This window comes from Mchenga conophoros, linkage group LG9 (assembly GCF_057382185.1).
Source record: "Mchenga conophoros isolate Kocher_MC1m ecotype Shallow Benthic linkage group LG9, M_conophoros_male_GT1.1, whole genome shotgun sequence".
Taxonomy (NCBI): domain Eukaryota; kingdom Metazoa; phylum Chordata; class Actinopteri; order Cichliformes; family Cichlidae; genus Mchenga; species Mchenga conophoros.
Window position 1 is genome coordinate 30,442,326 of NC_140534.1, and position 11,818 is coordinate 30,454,143.

At 41.7% G+C, this 11,818-nt stretch overlaps 1 long non-coding RNA gene across 1 annotated transcript; it reads left to right on the forward strand.

Moving 5' to 3' along the window:
- LOC146567533 (uncharacterized) lies at positions 1-10,533 on the forward strand. The gene is made up of 3 exons (XR_014893770.1): positions 1-108; positions 2,518-2,655; positions 10,303-10,533. It is a non-coding gene; the product is annotated as an uncharacterized LOC146567533 (long non-coding RNA).
- Positions 10,534-11,818: the final 1,285 nt, after the last annotated feature.

An 11,818-nucleotide genomic window follows, 5' to 3' on the forward strand; every position in this document is an offset into this window, starting at 1 on the left:
AACACAGACAGCATAGTCAGAAGGAAGAGCGCAGGGCACCTCCCCCACCCTCATTCAGATGTGGTGTTTGGAATTATTTTGGTTTTCATGTGGCGTATGACCCTGAAGGTAAGCGAGTCATGGACTAAAGTAAAACAGTATGTTGGATGTGCCACACAATGCTCAATTACATGGGTGGGAACTAGTGTGTTAGCGCAGTTAGCTCGTTAACGTGTTGGCCGTCTAGCCCCATGCACGGGGCGATCGGCGGTAGCTCGTTAACGGAGATTTGCCGTGTTGTGGCGTTAAGGTCATTTCAACGAGATTAACCTGAAAGCACTAGTGGGAACACAACGAATATGACTGCACATTTACGCCGACATCATCCTAGTGCAAAGACAAAAACAACAAGCATGCTACTAACTTTAGCCGAGTCATTTAGACAGCTGTTAGCACATGATTCTCCTTATGCTGCTGAGAATATAGCCCAGAAGAAGCGGATAGTATAGCTTTTATTTTGGAAAGAGACATTTCTCTGTAATAAACTCTCTTTTCCAAAGATGAGTGATTCCTCAATCAGATACAGGGCTTGCAATATCGCTAGCCCGACGTCCCGGAGCTAGCGATTTTTCCAGTCGGGCTATTGTAGGAAGAAAAATATATGTCAATGCTTTTGCATTCTTTCAGAAATGTAGCTGGGTAATTATGTCATTGGCATCGGTGAGCCACTGTCAATATGTGACATATTGAAATCGCGTTTGAATTTGCGCTTGTTTTTTTGCTTTCATTTTGCAATCGTGCGAACTGTGTATAGAGAGCGACAGCACTGATCTGTGAGTGATGATAATTTGTGCACCAATTCCTCTGACATCATCTTATTAATCGTTAGCTTACTATGCAAACATGACAAGTGAAATCTCCCGCAGCAAGCTTAAACATGTGAGAGGTTGATCGCGCAGAGAATCGCTGAGCTTATGTGAGTGAGTGTGTAAAAGCATTTCAGTTCTGCTGAGCCAAATAAGACAGGTCAGGGTGAAGAAGTGACAGCCAAAGAAAAGCTTACCACAAAACGGAGAAGTTATGACAAATCAGACTATAAGGCAAAAAGAAAGTGCAGCTTTATGGTTTCATGGACAAAATAATTTCTGTGGCTGCAATATGACGAGCTAAATAACCAGGGCTGCACATAAGTGGTCCGCAGGTGCGCATTCGCTGTCAAAATAAAAAACACGTACAAGGGTTAGGGTTAAATTTAAAAACTGTACTTTTGAGTTAAAATATATATTTATAATTTTAATAAATGACAAATTAAGAAGGCATGAACATTTTTTTTGTATCGAAAAAATATCGAACCGTGACACCAAAGTATCGAACCGAACCGAACCGTGAATTTTGTGTATCGTTGCACCCCTAATAAATACATATGCTGACATGATATTTCCAGGACTCAGACTTTCACAGTATGCTCCCCTTTTCCGACTAATTCTAAAAACAGAACTTCATCAGCTGTTAATCCTGTTAGATCAAATATTTAAACATAGAGTGTGTAAAGTCTCACCACTAGATTTCAGGAGACTGCAGAATGCAGTAAATTTAGTTCTGTTCTTTTACCTTTTAATTCAAATGCATAATCCTAGCTCCGGTACTCTGGAGGAGGCTGTAATACTAGTCGAAGAATCAGTGAAGCTCATTTTTAACTGAAGACAGCGAAACTGAGGAGAGTTGTTGAGGATATCCTGAACTTCTCTGTTGGTAAGCACTGCTGTTTTTGCTGCTGTTAGCCTCTGGTAGCTGTTGTTAGCCTCTGGTAGCTGTTGTTAGCCTCTGTTAGTCAGCATTAACTTTCTTTGAAGTCACTGTAACATTGTCACACTCACACACTTAGTGAATAAACTCTTGCACCATGTACGAATGTAATCAAGTAATCAGGGAAAGTGTGATTTTTAGGACAATCCAGCCTAGCATTACCTAGCATAATGTTAGCTTATAACCAGCTGCTCTTTAGCCATCTTGTCAGTTCTTCAGAGATGGGAGAAGCCCATGTCTAATCTGCTAACAGTTAACAAGTAACTGCAGCGATATTGTTTGGAATATCTCTAAAGTCAGAGGTATTCCCGCACTGAACACAAACTCTGTGGTGTCTAATTGTTCAATATGAGTGCAGCTGCTTAATTAAGTAGAAGAACACACACTGTTTTGGTTTTGGGTTTTTTTTCCAAGACAGAAATTGGGTTTGAGCTTTGCTGCATCACCATTAGAATCTTTACTGTGTCACTGCACAAATATACAGTAACCTAAATGCCTCCTCTACACAGACACACAAAGTGGCACGTTCACAGTAGACCAAACTATAAACTGCAGCCCGGCTCGGTGTGTGCAACAAGGTCGACAGAAACAGCAGTTTACTGTCACCAAGGGGAAACGCCAGAGTGATATTGTTGGCTAACAACACTAAATAGGACAACATTAAGTCAGAGGGGACACAACTAGAGGAAATGCTCGCTCACCTATTTCTAACCATGGACATGTCTTTGGCAGAGACAGAGGGACACACAAGGACACACAAACAGGCCAGACCTATCTTTGACTCTGGAAGGGACGATTAAAACAAACAAGGGCAGAGCAAAGAGACGGAGTACAACAGAGTTTGGTACACAAGGAGCGAAGGAGGTGAAAGTAAGGAAACAGTGTTTGTTCTTTTTACATGTCTCAGTTTGTATTTCATTGTGTGTCACTCATGCAGTACGTAAGACAAAAACAAGCTGAAACAGAGTTATCTGATAGAACAAGGGACTCAGTGCATGCTTAGGGTTGTGCATGTAAGCGGTAGTGTTCATTAATAGTTTTAAGTCCAGCCATCATCAGCCATAGATGATACGGCAGTGAGAAGTAAAGCTGAATTAGCATCAAATCCACTAATAACATCAAAGATAAAAAGATGAATTCCCACTGATGGTTACCATAATGCTTATGTATAACACAGTGTGACTTCAGAGTGGAATTAAGTTCACTGGGCTAAATTATGCCAGGCTGAATTTACCCATTTATATGACTCTTTTTATGGCTGATTCAAAGCCGCCTAGCTAATCAACACTCTATTACAAAGCTACTCCATGGCGGCAGTTTGATTGGCTTCAATTTACATAATGGCGGAACGCTGGGAAAGTGAGGCCTCAACTGCTTTTCCATTTCTCCGTTGTGCCGATTAGATAGGTTTATGGATTTGAAACATGTGTGAGGCATTGATTTTATTTATTTCATTATTCATTCACTGGTCTGTTGCACCCAAAGACAAGCAAGCTGTCGGTCTGTGACAATCACGGGAGAAACATTTCTCCTGTCCTGGACTATGCTCGGCGCCGGGAATCCAATTTACGCTGGGAATGAGAAAACCGTTTCATCTGCAGGTGTAGGCCTCTGGAAGCGATACACCCAGACACCCGCAAAAGCGCATCCACGCGCACGGCATTGTGGACACAATATTGGTTATTTGTGACACATGAGCTGTTTGAGCGATCAAATTAGCTTTTTTTTTTTTTTCCTTTCACGAGCAAAAATCACCAAATAACTGCTGATATTACATCGCAGTAGTTCCCTCCCCCGTTTTCCATTCTGAGGATTAGCTTGATCTATCTGTAATGGTGCTGTTATCACCTGTTATTATGTCGTTATGCTGCTGTGAAACAGTTGTTAGGTAGTTCTGCTTTCATGCTCACAGTGGTGAATACGTCCGTGTTGGGAAAATCTTCCTTTTTACTATGAATACAGTCTTCGTTTCTTGAGTTTGACTGCTAATAACAGCTAATTAGCCCTAATAAAAATGTCTTTAAAGCCATCTTGACTTATAAATGAGACATTCTGGCAAATCAGACTAAGAGTGGGATAAATGTTTGACTGACTAAATCTGCTTGAAAATGTGCTATAACCAGTCACTGGCTGCTAGATGTCGCCCCCCGTCATGATTACATGTAAAATTTCCATATAATCTTGTGACGTTAATACAATGTCAAAAGGAATTCTACTTAAACATGTAAGTTTACGGAGTCTGGTCCATAAACTCCGGTGAAGTTTACTTAAATGGTTAGTGTACTAAAAAAATACACAATAAAATACACAATAAAAAGAAATATTTGAGTTATATTTTTATATTTGAGGCAATGAAATGTTTTGAATGTTTCTCTCTCAGTTTGAAGTTCTAATGATTGTGCACTGTGTGTAACTTAAATCTGTTTTTTATTAAACGGGATTAAATCATTTGTTACCGGTTGACATATTACAATAATTTTCTTTTTTCAGTACAGGCAAACATTTAGATTGTACCTTTCAGCCATTCGCTGCTTACATTCAGCACCTGTGTAAAATCCAAAAAGGACTCAAATGGCTCGTCGCTGCTTAAAATTTCAGAGCAGCATTTTTGCATCTAACGCTTTTTTTAATCAGTCAGAGGACAGAAGGAGGGGGTCTAACAGCAGGTTGAACTACACTCCTTACATGTTTCAGTGTGCCCTTTGGAGTGAACGGCAATTGAGAAGAAAAGATAAGGTGCCGTCATTCCTGTTGCAGTAGGCCTTTTTATGCAAGATATGAAGTTTCAACAGCAGCTGCTATTGTAGTGTATATTATGGACTAGTAAAGAAAACTGGGTTAGAGAGATAATATTTCAATAACACAGTGGTCTGAACATAAAATACAGTGTGTGTGTGTGTGTGTGTGTGTGTGTGTGTGTGTGTGTGTGTGTGTGTGTGTGTGTGTGTGTGTGTGTGTGAATAGCTGCCAGAGGCACACCAGCAGGAATCTCTGCAGTCAAATGATTTCACATTCCCTTTTCTCCTTGGCTGCCTGTGCTGCCATTTACAAAGAGCACCAACAGAGGACGGTCATACATGTCGAGATTACACACACACACACACACGCACACACAGCCGTTTGTGAACGAAGCATTGTCATGAGGCTGGGGATGCTCACAGGTAGGCACACACATACCCTCACTGATTGTATTATAAGAGTCATTGTGGCAATGAGTCGATGCTTTCACGGGGTACACAACAGGAATTAAACTGCGGTCATTGGTCAGTTTTATTTAAAAAACACTCACCGTGGTCATAAATCATCTGTTAAAAGTCACGGCTATCGCACACGTGCGCATGCAGGCACAAACGAGCACGTGGCATCAAAGAGGGATGCCCGAGAAGCTGCACCTCTGCTTTGGTCTCTGTACTCATGAGCGAGCCCGAAGTCAAGTGGTGGGGGATATTAAAACGGGAGAAGAATAGCAAGAAGATCAAAATTACCAGAGCAGCAAAGCTGGAGGCGCAAAGCCCCAATGTGTTCCCCTCTTTCTCCCTCTCTCCCTTTCCCTCTCATCTGACGCCACATGAAGCCCTGGCTCAGGTAACTGCACTTTTTAATGATGCCATTTGCCTAATGCCTTCTTGTGCTTGTCAATCTATCTCACATTATCCCTCATCTCGCCTGTCTCACTGCATCACCCGCACCCCTTGACTTCAGCACACCAAAGAGCCTCGCCTGAAACGTCGCTGCAGCGGCCCATTAGGAGCATCCTCCAGATTAATTGGTGGGAGACGCCACTTAAAAAGGCGGGGGGAGAAACAACAACAGGCAACAACAACAAAAACAAGGGGAGAAGAGGACGGTGATGATGGGCAGATCTTTAATCCTTCTTCTTCCCCAGCTTCTCCTTTCGGCTGATGCAGGAGGTTCCACAAGGGCACAAACCGGGGATGAGAGAAGAAGTCAAAGACGGGGGGGATCTGTTAAGCAATAAGTTGACAGCTCATGTTGAAACTCTCGCTCTCTGTTGCTTTCGCGTCATCTCTCTTTCTGTCAAAGGAGTGCATCAATCTCTTCTGTACTCTCGTGCTTTCCCCTAACCTTTGGTCTCAGACTATACCTCCATCTTCTGCCATTTGTTCCTCCTTTAAATCCCTCTACGGCATCTTCCCCGAAACACGTCTTCAGTTCACGTGAGTGCCTTTTACTGATCTCTAACACGAGTCATCTGACAGCAGAGTAGATTTTCTTAAGAGAAGATGATAATTGGGATTGCCCCATTATGGATAAAGGATTTTTTTCCCCCCATCTGACACACATGCCGTTATGAGATTGGTATCCAAATGTTGTCACTGAGTTATGTTCCACTATGCCAGAGTGCAACATTTGCATCGTTTATGACTGTCAAAACGATCACGTCCTTTAACGTCAAGGACGGAGCGGCTGCTCTCACTTTCCAAGGAGTGACCACAGTTTGCAAAGTTACAGACACGCATAAATTCCTTCATTGCTACTAACACAAACATAAAGATATAGACATACAATCTCTTTCTTTTCACTACACAACGCAGCACACAATGAAAGCGCACCACTACAACCACGCACACTCACACATCCCCACCACCAACACGCACATAAACACTCCTTACGTGCACCGAGCGAGCAAACATGCACGTCTCCGGCACACATATCCCAACAGCGGCTTTTATGACAGGGCTGGGTGACATGAAGTTCGCTGGATGAATAGTTTGATAGCCCCGGGCGGGTAAGGGGAAAGGATAGGCTGTAAATAGGATTGAAGTTTAAATGGAATAATGCGGCCTGGAAAAAGAGCTGGGGCCTGAAGTAGGGGCAAACCCAGAGGTAACATAGAGGTGACAGGTTCGCCCGGAGAGTGACTCAGGCAATAATAAGGCTTCTTCTTTTTTGGATGGATGGATTGATGGATGGAAGTGAGAAAAAACAAAGAGGTGTTTTAGATAAAGTTAGAATATGATACAATGGCACAGGCGGGAGAGCAGATGAGAACGCTGGCTTGGCTGCAGCAAACCACAGAAATCGATGAAGACTTTTTCAGGTTTTGCAGTGGCGGGATCGCAGACAAAGAATAATAATCATAGCATAACTAGCGTGTTTTGAAAGACGAAGGAAAGGTTGTCCTTTGGAACTGATGAGTGGACAGCCTGGTGTTCGAGTATGGGGGTGATCCCGGTAGGCCCACATTAAGAACAGAGCATGCCTTCGTTACGAGTCATTAGACAGCCTTAAAGCTGATGGCATGGGCAGAGGGAAGATTAATAAGTAGGCAACAAGAAGGCCATTCGCGAGGATGTTTGTATAAGGTTTGCATGCATTATGCTGAATGCTTGAGTAAACATACAAGTGAATATCACCTCCTGGATGACTGCACTGTGTGTGGCATGGGCTCCATCACGAGAAGTAGAAATATTTAAAAAAACGAGAAGAAAAAAACACAAATTATGGGCGTAGTGTGAAATCCAGGAATATACAGTTCAAATTGGATTCTGACCTCACGCCAGATTTTGAATTGCTCCTTTTATAAATGAAAGAAAGGGAAAAAAAGTTAGCAGTCCTTTTCATTGCCTCACAGAAACTGCATATTTGTTGGATTTCTCACATATAAAGGCAATGGGAAGCTGGGAGAGATCCCTCTGTTATTTCTCCTACTTACACTGATATAAAATAAAGAAAAAACTAGCAGGCATAAAAACTATTACGTGTACGCTCTCAGCGACTATAGCTTGGGAGTAGAAGCTTCACAGTATATTAGCTGCAATTAGCGCTGCAGCAGACATCAACAAAACCATCCCTTGAATGCTATTAAATGCCCATCCAATCATAGCTGAGTTAGTACAGTCCACTGGATCATTTCTCAAATCAATGATCTCAGTGAGCACTGGGTTGAAAAAAGGAAAGGTCCACTATGCTTGATCAGCTGGATGTGGACAATTAGATTGGAGTTAGGGGACAGCCTTGATTAGCACTTTGCTGCAGGGCAGTGAAAGTCATTATTATGCAGTACTACACCACGCCACCTTGGTACTCCGTAACAGGAGGAGCTTAGAGTCCACAGTACGCAGGTTAGGTGTTTTTTATTTAACTGATTACATTACGTTCGGAAAGCTTAAGCTGGGGACTTTCTTTTCCTTCTCCGACTGTAATTTTAGGATTTGTTTGGTCATCTTGTAATGTGGCTGTTTCTGTTCTTCTTCCTAAGTTTTTTTAATGTACTGAAGCTGTCACAATGATGCCAGAACAAGAAGCAAGACAAAATATAACCTGAAATGTCTAGGTCATGTAACAGTTTCAGGCTATATGAAAAGCAAAGTTACTTGGGTTTTTTCAGCTTTGCGATCTGCTTTGAATTCATGACTGACTTCAACTTTTTCTTTGCATTTGTCTCTGAAAAACACGTTTTTTTTTTTTGCCAAAGAATAATTTCACATCTTTTTCTTGTCTTATTTTGAGTTGTCACTCTTTTACATTGAAGCACCGCATCTTTTCTACAGCGCCACTGTTCTCTTATTGTAACTGTGAACCTCCTATATTACTCGTTTCAGGGTTATGTCTCTACACAATCGCACTGTGCATTCACCCATGCCACTCAATACCACCAGCTGCAGCCAGGTAATAGTTTTAGTGCCCAAGCAGCATCAGCTATTACTCGCCTCCATGAAATTAGGCATAAAACATTCATATAGGTAGATTAAGTCTTAAAACCAGGCTAATGTAGCATGAAATGCTGCAGCCATGCACCGGCAATCAGGAACTCTGAGGACTGCCCTATTTTTAAATCAGCTGTCCAAAATCTAGTAGTTTGTGCTGTAATACACACATATGCACATATACACATCGGAAGGGTTATGTGTAGTTTGAATTATAATATATTTTTGGTAGTTTGTGAAACAGTAAACTTTTATCTCTTCATTTCCTAAAATTTATCATGCATATGGACACTAAAACGGTCACTTATACTCAAAGAAGAAAGCTTCACAGAAGCTTCACCCGATCAAAAACTGCATCGCAACATATTTCATTGTTTTTCATCCTTACTCACCCTTTTCTGAGATTGCTGAGAAGAAAAAATAGATCAAACGTTTAAAAATTTACTGTCACTTGGAATCAGTGATGTTGCTTTATTTGAGTCAGACAGCATTTGTTTGTGAAGGCACAGCGCTATCCTGAAGTGTGATTAGCAAGCTGCATCCATACTTCAATCCACATATACACATGCCTTCACAGAAATTAAAGGAGTGAGCAGCAGCCAGGTGCTGCTAATCAAATCCACTTAATTAATCATCATCGGTAAGTGTGAGCACCTTTCCAAACTTTTCCTGATCTGAAGCATTCAGATGTATGTTAGCAGAAGGCCACAGTCAGGATCAGGAGTGGATCTCTGCATAAACTGACCCCAGGTCAGACTTCAGTGCTTAGAAAACTAGCAAAAAAAACAAGACGTACATCTCAGAGTCTACAGGCCTCAGTTAGCATGATAAATGTTAATGTTCATGGCAGCAAAGTTAGAAAAACAATGAAGAAGTATGTTTTGTTTAAAAGGGAAGACCAGGAGAAAGCCTCTTCCCCTTTAAAACAACATGACAGCACAGCTTAGCTTTGCAGAGTTGCTTCAGCTAGCTTCCTCTGTCTTTAAAACTGTTAACTAAAGTGGCCACACGCCTAACTCTTAGGCTCAACAACATTCATATCTTTAAGTTACAGTCCCTCCCCTACTCTATAAATAGGGTCAGTGCCTAACTTCTTTACAGTTAAGCATCGATGCAGATGCTAGCATCGTATCAAAAAGTTCATGCTAACACAGGAAATGAGCTGAAAATCAATTATCGATGCACAATATAGTTTTAGCATTGCTACATGACTGGATCAGACCCACAAAATCAACTCAGGGGATAAACTGTCAGATTCATTTCTAAGAAGCTGTGGGAAAATTAATTGGATAGGACTTCAAATGCTACAAAGGGGAACAGACTAAAAAAGGTCAGGGTTTATTGATTTGCATGTTTCTATTTGTCAAGTATTTGTTTATCGTGTTATACTTTAGAGAGCGGAGTCTGCCCCATGAAGGGAAAGTGAACAAAGAGAGATAGGCAGTGAAGCAGGCAGCAGTACTGTCGGATGTGGCTGTTTATGCTCCCCGTCACGCACGCAAGAACCACAGATGCGCACTGCAAACACGGGGGGACACACAATTTGATATGGCGCTCGCACACACTTGCAGTGACACACACATCCCACACTCAGCAGTAGACAGCAGGGTCCTGTCTCCGATCACAGCAGAGCGTGGATCTGCAGCATGGTGAGAGCAAACGATTTGAGGCATATGTCAAGTCCTTGTGGATTCAAAACAAAGCACTGTCAAGAACGCTCTGCCTTGGCCGAGCAGCCAGCTCCCTGCTCTGCTGTGCTCGGCATGCAGCGGGCGATACAATCCTCCAAGTCCAAGACGAAACCCATCATCATCCTTTCACATCGTTCTGTTCTTTGCCCCTGCAGACTGCTGTAGACTTCGTGTGTGCTGCTCCCGTCTGAGCGGCTGCCGCAGATTTGCCTGCAAGGCTAGAGAGGGGGCCGCGACACCCAGGAGACTCAGTCCATTCACATTACCCACTGTGGGAGAAGCTGTGTGTCGGGCCGGGAATGGGAGAGAGAAGGAGGGTAAGAAGCAAAGAAGAGCTAGAAGACAATGGAGGAAGAAAATAAAAAGAAACTGTGTGTTTCTGTATATGAAGATATAAGGTCTGTGAAAGATTTTTTAAATTACTTCTAACAAGAGAAACAAGTTCCAGGTGTGTAGCTTCTCTTCATGCAACCAACATAGCTCTGACCAGGCCACGTATACAGCACTGTCTGTGGATCAGGCCTGTCCTGGGAGGCAAGGTAGAGTGCACAAAGGTTGTCAGCTTTGTATGATAAAAAACCGCCAAGTGGTCCAACACCCAGAATTGGAAACACAAGGCAGGTATTATAGCAAGTTTTGCTCGTGTTTGCACTCGTGTGTGCATTATGAGCTGAAGTTCTTTTTTCATTTAACCCTGCGAGGCCTGAACTGTGGAATAATTGCCAGAAAAATGAGTTTTAATTTGCTATCATTTTTACTATATCTGGCATTTTCATGCAATTTTTGCTTAAAGATCAATTGTCCAATTTATTCAGGGACTAATTACCATGATGACGTAGAAGTCTCAAAAACTCAAATATGACACACTTGGCGTTACAGGGTCAAAATATGAATTTTTATCTATAGACATTAGTGTCATTTCAAAGTGAGTCTACCCAGCCAACAATCAAAATTTCAAAGTAGCCAAATTGTGCAGGAAAAAGCCCTGGTACAACCCCGAAATGCTAGATGCTAGAAATGAGAAATGTAAGCAGCTCTTGTATAATAATTATGACACTGCACAGAGATAGGGAAATGTGAATGTGAATGTTGGAAAAATAAAATGGTCAATCATGTTCCAAGATATAAATTTAAATGAAAACCAAACTAAAAATTACAAATAAACCTCAGTGGTCTATTCCTCTCGCCCAGGAAAACTTCTTTTCTGCTTGTAGAGAGAGCCACGAGAGGAACATCAATTTTATTCTTTAGCTACAAACTATTCCTTTAAGGCTTGCTGCTTTACAATCAACTGGCAAGAATTATTTCATGTATCAGCTTTTTTTAAAGGTGCCTCTTTTTCATCATTACAATCAAAAGTGGAAGCGCGCAAGATATAAAGGGGACATAAATGCAATTTATAGTGCAATTAGTGGATACTAAAAATAATATGGATTAAGAGATGCATGCCCCACTAATGGCATTCCCTCTGTGTTTGGATCACAATGACAGTCGGCTGCTTAAATTAAAGTGCCCTTTGATAAAAGGGAATTAAATAATCTCTAATTGCAGTATCATAATAGTCTTAAACGTCTAATTCAATTATCCACACAAGTGGTGTAAAAAAGAGTGTAGAGGGGGGAATGAAATCTTATTGAACATGCAGTGCCATGTCAAATGACTGTCTCCATT